The sequence below is a fragment of the Schistocerca serialis genome, chromosome 5 (assembly GCF_023864345.2).
Source record: "Schistocerca serialis cubense isolate TAMUIC-IGC-003099 chromosome 5, iqSchSeri2.2, whole genome shotgun sequence".
Lineage (NCBI taxonomy): Eukaryota > Metazoa > Arthropoda > Insecta > Orthoptera > Acrididae > Schistocerca > Schistocerca serialis.
The window spans coordinates 760,504,002-760,517,149 of record NC_064642.1 but is presented as its reverse complement, the minus strand read 5'-3'; the positions used below and the strand labels follow the sequence as shown (position 1 = coordinate 760,517,149).

Sequence of the window (13,148 nt, the reverse complement as noted above, 5' to 3'; positions counted from 1 at the left end):
GAGAAGGCTAGTTGAGAAGAGAAATCTCATTCTGTTCTGCACACCTCTCCTGCAGCATAGTTGATAATGTATTGGATACTGATCCTGTTGGAAACAGCTGAATCCCTAGTTGTCACACTGATGGGAACATAACATTACCCCTAATTTGGGTATATTAGGCAGCACGAAGTCAACCATCTATCCTTTGAAGCATCACCAGTCTACAGGAAAACATCCATCCCCAAACTGCCACAGGTATCCAGCCACGAAGAGGTAACTTGAGGATATGTTACAGGTCAAAACTGACACCATAGGGGCCTATATATTCATACTGGACCATAATTTGCAGTGAAAAATATGTTCCACCAGTCATCATTACTATTTCCCCAACAAACTGCAATTGGTAGAATCAGTGATCGTCACAAGGCTTCCTCTTGATGGCCACACGTTTGCTTTATAGACCAATCTTCTGAAGTTGGTGCCGAGACCTGTCAACTGAAGTGGGAAACAGATCAGTATGTTTCAAATGCACAGTGTTTAAAAAAGGATTTTACCTTGATGTGTTTACAAGCTCATTAACCAGGAATGGTGGTTTTCCAAGCCAACACTCAGTTGTTACGTGCCTACTGGATTCTCCAACATCTTGACATTGCTTTATACATTGTTGTGCAAGCATGCTCAGAAATGCCATATTGTGTCCCAACCTCCAACATAGCCAAACTCACTTCCTCTACAAGATCAACGACACTGTTGTGAACAGCCTGTTGACGATAAGGCATGGCTAACGAATAAAGTGGATGAACTCTTAACTGATGCAGGTGAGGTATCTAACCTCAAATCATGCACTGTTATCGGATGTTATAGAAGAAATGGGGTGATGACAGCCATAACTCTTCATGTTAGACTGTCAGTCGTTGCAGCAGAATACTGCCACCAAATTCAGGGCAATGTACAACATGATAACTTACTCCAGAATGATGTTCCCATTTGGGTAAGATGATCCCAAAAGGAAGTGGAGAAGTTCAGTCTCTCTACATCTGTCCATAATGGTTATACGTCACTATGCCTTAGTAAAAAAAAAAAAAAAATGTGAAAGCAACTGTGATGATGGTTGAGCACTTTACTACTTTCATAAAGAGAGTGGATGGAGTGATAATGACCAGTATGTCATGGGTTCAAATCCCCATATTATGTTTATTTTTTAGGTGGTAAAAGTACTGAATAGAGTGTAGATCAGTTTTATTTCATGCAATAATTACAGGATAATACATTTAACTAACAACAATACAATATGCCATTCATTCAATATGCTTGGTGATGAAGATTGTGTGTTTCAAATGCTTTTACAGCATTGCAATGCACTGTCAAGATGAAGTTCAGGAAGCGATGGCCTAAACAATAATACAACATGGCAGACATTATGATTAACTATTTTTTTTTCAAAAACTGAGGTCTTCTGATATCAAACCTTTTACAAGAGTTACTTTTGAGTAGTCCATCACTGTATCAGAGCACAATTAAATCTGTCAGCATTCAGCAATATAATCAAAAGAAACCTCAATGTTTGTGCTGCTGTAGTGCTGGATAATGAGCTTTTGATAATATTCATCCTCCTACTATACTGGCATCGAATTAACTCATCATTTTGCAAAAGTCAGACACATTCTCTATGGATGGAGTAACAGAATATGTTACTGACAATTTTACCATACCTCGCCTCCACAAGTGATTCTTGTTGGCATTCATCTTAAACTGTTGCAAACTGACATGAAATCAAATCTCTGACCTTTTATACAGAAAACCTACAGATCGAGCATTCAGTTACATTGGTGACTAGCAAAAATATCCCTGTTAAAAATCCACGTAATGTAGTAGCTAGAACAGGGTATTTTATTTGGAAAAAAAGCTGTCATGTCTTCTTCAAATGTGGCTACAATAAAGGCAAGATTTTTTTCAAATAATAATATTCTAAATATAACTGGGTAAAATAGCATGTTGCATTTCATTCGTATCAGTGCCAAAGCTGACTTTTTTTGCAATTTTCTGGTGCCAATGTTCACACCGTCAAGTTTACAACTATCTTTCAGTGCTAAACACCCATTGTCATGCTACAAACAATGATGAAAGTCTACTAATAGGTTGAAACAAGATTTAATTTACATCCCTATAAAAGCTTATGGTAAAGAGCACTGGTTCATTTTCAAAATTTTAACTTTCATGGCTGGAAAAGCCACGCTTACTAAAATATTTGAGGCTATTATGCCATGGATGAATGACCTTGGAGAAACACATCATGATGTACCCATCTGTGGGGAACAGTGTCAAGATGGTTGTAGCTCCTTTGAATGTCCCATTCACATCCTTGCTCACATAGATGGATGACTGCACCATCAAAAGCCAACATGTGACGTCACACCTCTGTATGGGACCACACAGAAATGAATTTTTAGAACAGTCAGTGGTGAGTCCTAGGGTGTGAATCAAACATTCACAGAAACTACACCCACCTTGAAGACGTTTACTGAGATTGAGTCATTAGTTGAATTTTTCCAAGAAATTTTTCCAAGAAATTCTTCTGACCATGGCATAACAGCCCAGATCATGATTAAAAATTCAAGGTTTTTTTTTTCCTATCCTAAACAGGCAATCAAACAACAGTCTGTCTTTACTTTTTAAACTTCACTTTTTCCTTTTTATCAGTAAATCCTCCCCAGCGAGAACCTCGGAACAACTGTGAGTTTTAAAAATTAATCTACTGACAAAAGTGTTACTTACTTCACGCTCAGGTTGAAAGGATACACTGTGTTTATGCTCTAATTTCATCAGCACAAAGATACGAGATGTGCTATCAAATACATTCAATAAATCAGTACAAATTTTCTGCAGTCAATTTTGACTGAAAAGTAGAAATTTTTATCAATGTAGGTGCAATGTGAATTTTTTCTGTGTCACCTATTGGCTCCTATTTTCCACCACCATCTTGTTTGCTTTTGCCAATACAGTTATGAGGTCTTGAAGAAATGATATTGATTGTGGAATTTTCAACAGCAATAATAATGCACATCAATTAAGAACTTAAGACAATGGAATTATCATGGCTTTTCCATTGTTTAGTTAAGAAATTTATGTGGTTTCTGCTCTCTGCAAGCTGAAGACTTCTGAAAATGTATTGTATATATTCTTGCAAGCAGTAAAACATTTCAAGCTTGCAAATTGATGAAAGTACTGTGTCACTGGTAAAACAGCTGCTAGTACTGACACTCAAAAACATACCTGAAGTGCTTACAGTATTAGGAAAGAGGCTTGCTGGTCAGGAGAAACACTTTTACAATAGCCCTCTTCCTGTTCTTTTATTTCAATGTATTGTATTCAATGTATTTGTAACTTGTGACTGACTATCTAGCAAGCTGGTGCTTGGAAATACAGTACTCGTGGTTTCACTACGGACAGCATCAATATTTACATATGCTACTATCATGGAAATTCAATTAGTGTCTGAATCAATGATGGGAAGTTATTTGTCAAACACTGTAAAGTCCTGGTGGGAATCTGATTCCATCCACACCCCTACCCACGTTAAACATATCAAGTATCAACAGCATCCGCATTTCAACAGCTGCCATCCCTACCACACCAAAAAATTCCTCCAACACAGCCTGACTATCGAGGGATGGCATATTTGCAGTGACAAGAACTTCCTTGCGCAGTATCCTGATGCTCTCACCAACACCTTAAAAGACGGGCACTACCCTCCAGATGTAGTCAACAAACAGATTTCCCATGCAATTTCCCTTCTCACCCCCAATCCTTCCACCACAACCAAAAACTAGCTACAAATGAGGATCCCCTTTGTCATCCAGCATCACTGCAGACTCGAACAACTGAACCACATTCTGTCAGGGCTTTGATTATCTACCATCATGCCCCGATAAGACAGAAATCCTATCAAAGATCCTTCACACACCTCCCAAAGTGGTGTTCTGTTGCTCACCCAACCTAGACAACATCCTAGTCCATCCCTATGCCACTCCCAAACAATTCCCCTTGGCACAGGATTCATACATCTGTATAAGACCTAGATGCAAGACTTGGCCAATCCATCCACCCAGCACTCCCTTTTCCAGCCCTGTCACAGACTTTTCCTACTCCATCAGAGGACGCGCCACCTGTGAAAGCAGCTAAGTCATATAGTAGCTCTGTTGGAATCATTCCACTGTCTTTTATTTTGGTATTAATACCAACAGGTTGTCCACCAGGACGAATGGCAACCATCAGACTACGGCCACAAGCAAAGTATGAGGGTAATCCCAAAAGTAAAGTCTCTCTTTTTTTTTTTATAAGTACAGAAGCAGCCGTTGAGAATGGAGCTCCCATTGGACGTTACCGCCAAGTGCGAACTGCGCACAGTTATTTGGTTTTTGAATGCAAAGGGCACTGCACCGATTGAAATCCATTGCCAACTGATGGAAGTGTATGGTTAATCCTGCATGGATGTCAAAAATGTTGTAAGTGGTGTAGAGTGTTTGCAGCTGATTGGACTGAAATTCACAACGAACAGAGGAGTGGGAGACCGTCAATTTCTGAGGAGATGGTATTGAAAGTTGAGCAAAGCATGCGTGAAGATCGGCAGATCACCCTGGATAATCTCTGCATGTTGGTTCCTGAGGTTTCCTGAAGAACTGCTCACAGAATTTTAATGGAAAGATTGAACTTCCAGAAGGTGTGTGCAAGATGGGTGCCACGCATGCTGACTGAGGTCTACATGTGGCAACGAGTTGATGCTTCTCGTGCATTTCTTCACCGCCTTGCAGCCGAAAAGGACAACTTTCTGGACTCAATTGTCATAGGTGACAAAACGTGGGCATACCACTTTACACCTGAGACCAAGCAACAATCACACCATTGGTGGCATCCTTCTTTGCCATCCTATGATGGTGAGCTGGTATGACATGGGCATACAAAAACTGCCACACCGTCTATAAAAATGCATCAACAGAAATGGTGATTATGTCGAAAAATAGCTAAATGTTCAAGCTGTAAACTGATGTAAACCATTGTAGAAATAAACAGGTCTAATTACTTATAAAAAAAATAGGAGACCGTACTTTTGGGATTACCCTCGTAGATCACCCTGTGGAACAATCTGCAGCTGAGCATAATATGTTTGATTTCAATGGCATTTCACAACTGAGGCCATCAGGAGCGTACCCTCTACCACCAGCTTCTCTGAGCAGTGCAGGTGGGAGCTATCCTTACAACACATTCTCTGCTCCCTAAATTATCTCTGCCTCAACAGATGGAAACCTATTGTCCCACATCCTCCAAACAACACTTTCTGCCCCTTCTGCCCTATCACCTCCTCCCTTTTCACACGTCCCCTCACCCTCATTGTGGGCCAACCTCAACCAATGCACTCACCTGTCTTTTTCCCTTCTCCACTCCTCTCCATTTCTGACTCCCACCCCCTCCTCCCTGCCTGCCCCACAGCCTCCTGACACTGCACCTGACAGTCTTGTCATGCCTCCATCTAATCCCTACATGCTCTGCCAGAAAGTGCACTTCTCTCCCAGCCCTACGCACTGTTGTCCCTTCCCCTTCCTTGCCCCACTCCAGATTGTTGCTTTCATTCAATGTCACAGTTGCATTCCGGTCAGAGTTGTCGGAGATAGTGGTCATGTGTGCACGATGTGTGCTTGGTTGAATGAACATACGTGTGTGTGTGTGTGTGTGTGTGTGTGTGTGTGTGCGCGCGCGCGTTTCCTTTCTTTTCTGAGGAAGGCTTTGGCCTACAGCTATACATGGCTTTTCAGCAACACAGCGTGTCACCTTTACGTTTAGTAGAAATAAAGTTATTCGTGATATTAACTACATTAGGGAAAAAAAAAGACAGTTTTCTGAAAACTTCTACATTTTTTCACATTTATGCATCTGTGTGGACCATGTGATGTTTGGCATGTAGACAGTTATCCAAGAAAAGAAAGACGTTGATCATGAGTTAATTGATATTAAGGTTACAGGTTTTCGCCCATTATCTGTAGCACAAAACGAAAGGTTTTGCAAGGTAGTTTCTAAACTGAACTGCAGATAAAACTGCCTAACCAAGTACATAAGTGTTGTTAGACTGCAGTACATAACAACCTAACGAATGCTAAAGAATAACAGGAACAGACACCAAAATCAACACACTTAGAATAGCCTCTAACAAATTTAATTTTTAACATTTCCTAAAACATAGTAAAATGTAACTTGCAAAAATTTGTATATGGAATAACTTGTTTATGAAATCAGTAAGCAGTTACATAAATCTAAACTCTATTTTTGAGCAAATGTGTTGCCCTCACCTTTATAATTTCATACTCCCCTTAGCCAACTTATAAACTCTAATGACCATCAAAAGTTCTGTATTTGTGTGCACAAATATGTCTAATTTACAATAAGCATTCCAATGGCTTTATAATATTTCTTAAAATTATTGGACAGACAGCAGGGGGGGGGGGGGGGGGGAAGGGAAAGAAGGTTGGAAACAAACTGTCCTAGCGTTCTTTAATAATAAGTTAACTTTTTTAATTATAGATTTGTTGCACATCCCACACATCATCTTTGCTTAGTTAATATCTTTGCTCAGTAAGAAACAAACGATATTTTTACATCTTTGTTTAATCGATACTAATGGCATTGTAAACAAAAACATCACACGTAAAGTGCATGTGTGGCACTCAAACTGACATCAATAATATTACAAAGTGTGCTGCAGTGATTTATTTATAATGTTTGTGCTGTTTGCAATCCAACAGTGTATACATAGTCATGGACATCTGTAAGGACCAAAAAAACAAATCACAATCAACTGGTACATGCAAGGTTGGACAAAAATATGGAAACAATGTCAGAAATGCATGCTTGAACATAAATGTGGATGCTAACTTAGCCGGCATATTGTTTGACGAAGCAAGCTGGGATAATTTTACTTCCCCTCTTGTTTTGCCATCTGCCTCCTTAAATTCGTTTTTTCACTTTTAACTAATTATCATTAACGTACATGAATATAATCTGTATTTTCATAAGAGAGAAAGGTTGGCCCTTAGTTTTAGGTATGCAGTTGATTTTCTAATTTATTTTGACTATTCCTAGTGAGTATCTTCAATTATAGGGGAAATCAGTAATTGTTTCATAACTTAAATTCTACTGTTGATGTATAAAGAAATATAAATTCTCTAATAATTGTAAATATTTGGAAGACAAAATGCTAGTATTCTTAAAGTATCTATTTGGCTCTAGTCGGAAACATATTAGCAAAACCACCCCTTAATTAATTCCAAATAATTAACAGATATTTTAAGAGTATTGTTTGCATAATGATATCTGTTAATTTCATGATTTAAACAAATAATTCGGCCGAACACCTTAGTGGAAGAAACTGTTAAAAAGAACCAATCTTTCAATGTATTCGGTTAATTTAATGAAGTACGTTTTAATAGTAATTTCTATAAATTTCACTCCGAGCAATGTGTAGTTTCAGTACCAACTATTGTGAGGATATATAAGGGCCCGATTTTTGGTCACGAGACAGTCTGTCCATGGCCAAGTTTCAGATGAGGAACGTGTGTTGGTTAGAATGACAACAATGTATCAACTTAACAGTGAAATAAGTGTTACATAATTAGGCCGTGTGTTAAAACAATGACAGTGTCTGCTCCAAACATACCTTTCTATTCTTCAAGAACTGTGAACTTTGTGGTTAGGTTCTTACTGCTCGTAGATGTTCAATAGTAAACTATCGTAGCAGTATGTGGAGGTCTGCCTGCAAACTATTAATGAGGCTTATTGACAGTTAAACAATAGTGCACTGCCAAAATAACTGTGTATTATTGGGGGGTTGTGAACAGTGAAATTAAAGTACTGTTAAACGCAACTGTGTGCCTGTTGTCTACATTATTTACAGTAGTGAGTGTCGGAATTACAAACCCCATTTTTCAGCCAGTGTAGCAAAGCAGTATGTTGACACTGACGACAACAAACGGAGAAACAAATCAGGTGAACCGCTGTTGTGTTTGACCACAAATTGCACCTGTGTATGTAATCAATATGTTGCAGAGGAGAGGGGCAGAGAGGCGGAGGGGGGGGGGAGAGGAGGCGGGGGGGGGGGGGGGGGAGAGGCGGAGGGGGGGGGAGAGGCGGAGGGGGGGGAGAGGCGGAGGGGGGGGGAGAGGCGGAGGGGGGGGAGAGGCGGAGGGGGGGAGAGGCGGAGGGGGGGGGAGAGGCGGAGGGGGGGGGAGAGGCGGAGGGGGGGGGAGAGGCGGAGGGGGGGGAGAGGCGGAGGGGGGGGGGAGAGGCGGAGGGGGGAGGAGAGGCGGAGGGGGGGAGGAGAGGCGGAGGGGGGGGGGAGAGGCGGAGGGGGGGGGGGAGAGGCGGAGGGGGGGGGAGAGGCGGAGGGGGGGAGAGGCGGAGGGGGGGAGAGGCGGAGGGGGGGAGAGGCGGAGGGGGGGAGAGGCGGAGGGGGGGAGAGGCGGAGGGGGGGAGAGGCGGAGGGGGGGAGAGGCGGAGGGGGGGAGAGGCGGAGGGGGGGAGAGGCGGGGGGGGGAGTGGCGGAGGGGGGGAGTGGCGGAGGGGGGGAGTGGCGGAGGGGGGGAGTGGCGGAGGGGGGGAGTGGCGGAGGGGGGGAGTGGCGGAGGGGGGGAGTGGCGGAGGGGGGGAGTGGCGGACGGGGGGAGTGGCGGAGGGGGGGAGTGGCGGAGGGGGGGAGTGGCGGAGGGGGGGAGTGGCGGAGGGGGGGAGTGGCGGAGGGGGGGAGTGGCGGAGGGGGGGAGTGGCGGAGGGGGGGAGTGGCGGAGGGGGGGAGTGGCGGAGGGGGGAGTGGCGGAGGGGGGAGTGGCGGAGGGGGGAGTGGCGGAGGGGGGAGTGGCGGAGGGGGGAGTGGCGGAGGGGGGAGTGGCGGAGGGGGGAGTGGCGGAGGGGGGAGTGGCGGAGGGGGGAGTGGCGGAGGGGGGAGTGGCGGAGGGGGGAGTGGCGGAGGGGGGAGTGGCGGAGGGGGGAGTGGCGGAGGGGGGAGTGGCGGAGGGGGGAGTGGCGGAGGGGGGAGTGGCGGAGGGGGGAGTGGCGGAGGGGGGAGTGGCGGAGGGGGGAGTGGCGGAGGGGGGAGTGGCGGAGGGGAGAGAGGCTCTCCTCCCCCCTCCGCCCGGTGTCTCCTCAGCCTCTCCCTCTCTGTCCCCTCCGCCATCTCCTTCTCTGCCTCCCTCTCACCCTCCCAGCCCACCCCTTTCTCAATTCTCCCCCTTTCCTCCTCTCCTGCCTCCTACGGCTTCCTCCTTTGCTTCACACATTAGTTAAGTGTTTGCTATATTCTTCTCAAAGTATGCCTTTATGTCCAAAGTCTGTTTTCATGGATATTGTCAGAAATTCAAATTTTAAGAGATTTAATAGAACAAATTTGCTGTGAAATACTGCATAGTTCCAGTTGCCCTTCTGTTTTTTCTAGTGAACTTACATTGAAATGTGCTATAGTGGCTTGACGTTTTTGAAGGAAATTCGGGAGGGGGGGGGGGCAATAAAAAGAAACCCTTATTTGGTTCTGCCGCCTTGATCAAGAGAATAAGTGTGTGTGCTAAAATAGGATGACATTTTGCAAATTGTTGGTGACAACCAACCACAAAGACTTTTAAAATGGTTTATTTCAATGTCATAATTGATTTTCAGCTCCAAAACCACTACTTCATTCCTCATGCACCTTACTTTATGCTAAACCACAACTACTTCTCATTTGAAGGGAAAGTATATAAAAAAATCTGCCGGACATTGATGGACACGTGCATGGCACCCTCTTATGCCAACCTTTTTGTGGGCGATAAAGAGGTTCAGATTCACTGATGGCATCTTCATGATCTGGACTCAGGGCCAAGACACCCTATCTTCGTTCTTTCACAATCTCAACGCCTTCTCTACCATCCGCTTCAGTTGGTCCTCCTCCTAGAAATTGACCTCATACTCTCTGATGGCTCCATCCATACCTCTGTCCACATTAAACCCACCAGCCACTAACAGTAGCTGCATTTTGACAGCTGTAATCACTTTCAAGCAAAAAAATATCTCCCATATGGCCCGTCTACCTGGGGATGGCTTATCTGCAGTAACAAAAACTCCCTTGCTCAGTATGCTGAGGTTCTCACCAAGGCCTTCACAGACAGGCACTATCCCCCAGACCACGTCCGTAAACAAGTCTCCCATGGCATAAAATATTACTGAATGAAAATTTGCAAAATATGCCAGCTTACTGATTTCTGTCTGCTGAATATTTGAAGTGCAAATGTGGCTGAACTAAGTTGTTTTAGGAGCTCCAAACCATCCTTTTTCCAGTTTAAAATCTCACCGGTATTGACACATGCCCTATTATGAACCATGTCCCATGGTTTTGACGGCTATGGGACCACCACAAATCACAGCAACTTCAGTGTAATAATTGTCTTTGAATTTCTGTTTGTCTCAGTGTGTATTTCTTTCAGTTACTTTCCGTACAAGACCATAGCAGTTCTTTCTATGTATAGTCCAAGTTTCATGGAGCTATGTTATTTAAGAGTTATATTTCAATGTAAGTTACTTTCATTTTTAAGTTTTGCACACCAGTGTACATTGATGTGCATTTTCATTAATCCAATTATGGAAATATGACAGAATGCTGAATCCTTCATACATACAGGTAATACAGGACAGAGAAAATAAAAGTGGGCTGAACGAGTGGATACAGTTGGATGTGAATGTATGCATATAACCACACCTGTGATGTGCATACACCATGTGTACACCCATCACGTGATCCACACCAGTTCAGAGCATAGTGTGGTCTGTGTCAGTGTGAGTGGAGTAGTGCAAAAGGGACAACGGTACTCACAGTGGAGCAGTTTGTGTTCATTGTGGAAAGTTACGTGACAACAAAAGCAATGCTTAGTCTAAAAACGGTGTCAGACAGGATCTGTTTTGAACAAGTCAAAAAACATTCCGAAATGTGCCCACACACCAGAAAAAAAAAAAAGGATGCAGTTCACCAGAAAATGCTTCAAAGTCTTACCAAATCAACTCGACACCTGTCGCAAGAGACTCGCATATCACGTTGATCGTGCAGATGAACACTCCACCTGGACCTGTACAGGCATCTCTACTGAGCGTCTGTTGTTCATGAATTAAAACCAGCAGATGCTCTTCAGTGACTCCAGTTTTGCTAGTGACTGTTTGCTGAGATAAAAACGAATGATTTGTGCATGGATCTGTTCTTTCATTCTGATGAAACCTGGTTTCACTTGAATGGTTATGTCAATTCACACAATCAAAGGTTCTGGGCAGCAGAGAATTCATATCACTACCATGAAAAATCATTGCATGATTAGGTCAGGGTTTGGTGTGTAGTGTCTGCATGTTGCATTATTGTTTCCATCGTCTTTCATTAGGTGATGACTTTGGTGCATTACATTGCCAACATTTTGAAACCATTTGTGGCAGTATTAATGAAGGAGGAAGAGCTACAATTACTTACAACAGGGTGAGGCAACTTGCCATATAGCCACAAACCTCTGTGCATATTTACACAATCTTCTCACCTGACAAGAGTTGTCAGCAGAGGTCACTCTGGTTGTGGTCCTAGATGGCCACCCAGGTCACATGATCTGTCAATGTTTTATTACTTTGTGTGGGGAGCCCATACATCTAAGATAGTCATAGTCTTCAAGAACTGCAGCAGAACATTTCAGATGACATTCTAGCAATTCCAGCAGTTCAGCTTGAAATCTGCCTTCAGTAACTTGCTGATCAGGGCCCAAAAATGCCAAGAGATGAATGGTGGTCACTTTAAACATCTGCTATAGTCTGGTTAGTACTGTATTTCCTTCCCTTTACTGTGTTTCTTTGTAACCAGGAACTCTGTTCTCCGGGTTACTTTTATCTGCCCCACCTTGTATGAATAAAGCACTGTGCAGTGCAAACCAATCCCACTCTCCTAACGTACCCCAGTATCAATTCTGACCACACCATTGAACAGAACAAAAGAAGCACTCGATATATTTAAAAATTTATTGTAAAAATGATGAGCATGTGTGTTCAAAATATATTTTATTATTGTTTGTTAATGAACCAGCAGACTTTGAATGATGTGTGGGATTACAAAATGACCAGCAAAGAGAGGCATACCTTTCAATACATTAACAGTAGGCATAATTTATTGTAAATTTGTACTGTGGGATATCTTCTTAGATTTTGATGGTTACGATGGGGTCTGGTGTAATGCGAGAGTATATAAGGCCGAGTGACAGAACACTTGTTGTATGTCATACTTTCTCCCTTGGCTACGTAGGATCTGGTTTCACACTCTAATATATTTTTGATTCACAGTCTGGATATACGTTCAATACTTTGAATTATTCAGCTCTTGTTAGGTGAGAGAACTTGGTTATGAGCTGATACTTAAGTTTTTGCATGTGATAGTCACTGAGCAGCCATCAGAACATAGAAATGTGTGTGGGCTTTCAGTCATAGGCACTGGCATAGTTTAAATGCTTTCAAACATCATACGCAGAAAGTAGGCTAATGCCATGAGACTTTGAACTGTATTTTGATGTATGAACTGTTTGACTTCAGTGAAAGTACAGGTGTGTCAGAACTTTCTAGTAATGTGTCATTAACATAGATAGATAGATAGATAGATAGATAGTAGTTTCAAGGAATTGTCTAGCACATATATGCAAGTCTGCTGCACTTGCAGTGTTTGCTAGCACTCCACTTGACCCACATCTGTTATTTGAAACAGTGTGATGCCATGAATTGCAAGTTTTAATACAAATTATATGAATAAATATTTACTTTTAATTTCAATCACACAGTTTCAATGATCACTGGAAACCACAACTTTAAAAATCATTGATATCAGTGTCAATCAGCTGTAGTGCTCAATACATTTTTTTTATTGGTTACCATCACTGATTTTCCTGGCTAACAGGCATATATTAGTTGTAAATGTGGCTGATTTAACACTTATTCAACCCTATGATCATGCATAAAACTTGTTTTATTTTCAGCTTGAACAGACGTAGGGCACATAAGTAAGCACTTGCAACACAGCAGTACAATGTACCAAACAAGCTACTGTAATTCAGGGTCATGCATTTGCTCAGTTCACCTTAACTGATTGA

General features: G+C 42.7%; 1 protein-coding gene across 2 annotated transcripts in view; it reads right to left on the bottom strand.

Moving 5' to 3' along the window:
* The window catches only part of LOC126480771 (1-phosphatidylinositol 4,5-bisphosphate phosphodiesterase gamma-1), a 248,439-nt gene that overhangs the window by 13,956 nt on the left and 221,335 nt on the right, over positions 1-13,148 (bottom strand). The gene's annotated exons all lie outside the window — the stretch shown is intronic.